The sequence below is a fragment of the Pteropus medius genome, unplaced genomic scaffold (genome assembly GCF_902729225.1).
Source record: "Pteropus medius unplaced genomic scaffold, Ma_sr-lr_union100, whole genome shotgun sequence".
Taxonomy (NCBI): Eukaryota; Metazoa; Chordata; class Mammalia; order Chiroptera; family Pteropodidae; genus Pteropus; species Pteropus medius.
In genome coordinates this window covers 395,870-398,284 of record NW_024350924.1, presented here as the reverse complement: position 1 = coordinate 398,284, position 2,415 = coordinate 395,870, and the positions used below count along the sequence as shown (strand labels likewise).

Sequence of the window (2,415 nt, the reverse complement as noted above, 5' to 3'; positions counted from 1 at the left end):
GGTTTTTATCTTATCTCTTTATGTGTCACACTGTTTTGATGGGTGTGTTTCTAACCTCATTTTCCCTCATGGACCCTATTGTTTTTACTGTGTGATTTTGTGCAGCATGATGACGTTTAGAAAAGTATATGCCATGTTAAACAGAACTGACTGGAACTGAAAGAGTTAACTTACACTAACTGGTCAGGATCAGGTGGGAACTTGGTTCTGTGGGGGGTGGGGGGGGCTTGAAAAGGGTGGTCTCCTATTTCAGAGAGCTCCGAGCTCACAGGACTGCCAGGTTATGCCTCTCCTCAGGCCTTCATGTATTGCAGTTCTGAGAATATCAACCAAGAAACCAACCCTTCCTCTCCATTTTCTGGGGTTGAGAAGGATGAACAGTTAAAGCTGAGGATGTACGTGGTCACATCCATGTGTGTGGTCACCTTGGCCACTGAAGGCAGAGGGCCTGACTCCGAGCATGTCTGTGGCTGAGCCCGTTTCACACGCGTGTCCTGCTTCCTACAGCCGTCTGGACTCTGTTTCCGATGCGACTCTACCTGTTTTGTGGCTTTTACTTCCATACTAGCTTTTCAGCTGCCACCCTTTTCCTCTGAGATGTCGTCAGTCACTTCACTTCCACTGGCCGTAGTTTTTCATCCATCAATAGATTTGACTGAAACGGCTCATCAATAAGATCTCCTCCTTTCCTTATGAAGGTTTTTCATTTACAGGCTCCCTCTCCTTTTGCCTGTGCCATATCCAAGCATCGAGGTAATAAGGAAAGGGAACTGCGAATGGAAGAAACTGTGCTGGCAGCATATCAGGTTCCTAACCACAGAAGTTATTATACCTTGTTCTGTGTGTCAGTTTTTCACTGGTCTCTGCTCACCTAGAGATCAATCTTTGTAGTGATGCCTGTGGAACATAAAATACCACAGAACATGTTAATCTCAAGAACACAGAGTAGGATTCCAAGGCCCAGAGCGCTGTCAGGGATAAGTCACACATCTGTAAATGCTGCTTGGTGTGGTCAAGCAGTAGGAGCATTTCCTGATGTCAGTGTTTTGTTCTGTTTTACAGTGAAAATTTTTATATTTTGCATTATCCAGCTGGACTCAGTTTAGATGACCCCAACTTGGTTGGCAACATCAAAGCAGTCGGGAGTCAGTCGATCGGGGTGTTGGCCACGTCAGTGTCATAGAGCTCCTTCACAGCCTGTTTGATCTGGTGCTTGTCGGCCTTGACGTTCATGATGAACACAAGTGTATTGTCTTCTGTTTTCCTCGTGCTGACTTAGTGTCAGGGGGAGCTTGGTGATGGCATAATGGCCAAGCTTGTGTCTCCTGGGGCACTCTTCCGAGGATGTTTTGGGATATCTTTGGAGTTGCAGTGTTTTGGGCCATCGGAAGGTGGATGACGTGCATATCTCTTTTTTGTGGCTGTGGACACCTTTCAGCACTGCTTTGTTTGCCTTCAAAGCCTTTACTTTAGCTTTGCTTTTGGAAGGGGCAGGGGCTTCCTTCTTGGCTTTTGGCGACATCTTCATGAAAAACTCCTGGTGTCAGTGTTGGATGTGGGGTTTGAGCAACATGGTTACTATTTTCTACTGTTGATGTGGACGAGATGTGAGCGAAAAGAGCAGTGTTACTGTGCTTTCAGTTAAAAAGGAAAATAAAGTGATGTTAAATCTTCATGGAAAAACATTTAGAATATACCACAAAAGTTGTATTTTAAGAAAAAAAACTGCAAAGAAAATGTCTAATTTAAAAATGATGGAAAACTGTATATGAAAATAACACACCAAAAAAATTTTACTTTAAATTTAATGGGGCCGTGTTTACACTGATATATTTCAATCTCTGATCTTTAATATCCCTGGCAGAAACAAATGTGTGTTGGGATTATTTAAAAAATGGAATATCTCTCAGATTATTTTTGTCTTCTGTTTGCTTAAATTTTGTCAGTTCATGCAAGAAGAATTTGAGTTCAAATGATGACACAAACTTTGTGCATCATGGTACAAAATTTTAAGTAATTTAAAATGAAACAGAGAGAAAAGGATGAAATCCTCTTTAGCATTATTAGAAGACTATAGTAAAAGACCCAGTGAAGGAGGAAGGAAAGTAGAGAGATAAAGAAAGGATTAAACAAAAAATCCACAGATTAAGCCACACAGTGTTGAGCTCACTCCCAAAATGACAGCTGACACATCATTATCATCTGGAAAAGGTAAATTTTGGTGTCTCTAAGCATATAGAGGCACTGCTAGAACAAAATCAGTGAACTCTATATCAAGGGTACAGGTGCAACACTTCGTATACATTGTGAGAATTTGAAAAATTAAGTTGATCTAACAAGGTCTGCCAGCTAGTTACAGGCTGTTATATAAGTGTCACTTTCAAGAGTAAAATAGGCACTTGGAAATGTTTGTCT

At 41.5% G+C, this 2,415-nt stretch overlaps 1 pseudogene; it reads right to left on the bottom strand.

Moving 5' to 3' along the window:
- Positions 1-1,146: 1,146 nt before the first annotated feature.
- LOC120584933 (60S ribosomal protein L23a-like) lies at positions 1,147-1,522 on the bottom strand (annotated as a pseudogene).
- Between the last annotated feature and the right edge of the window lie 893 nt (positions 1,523-2,415).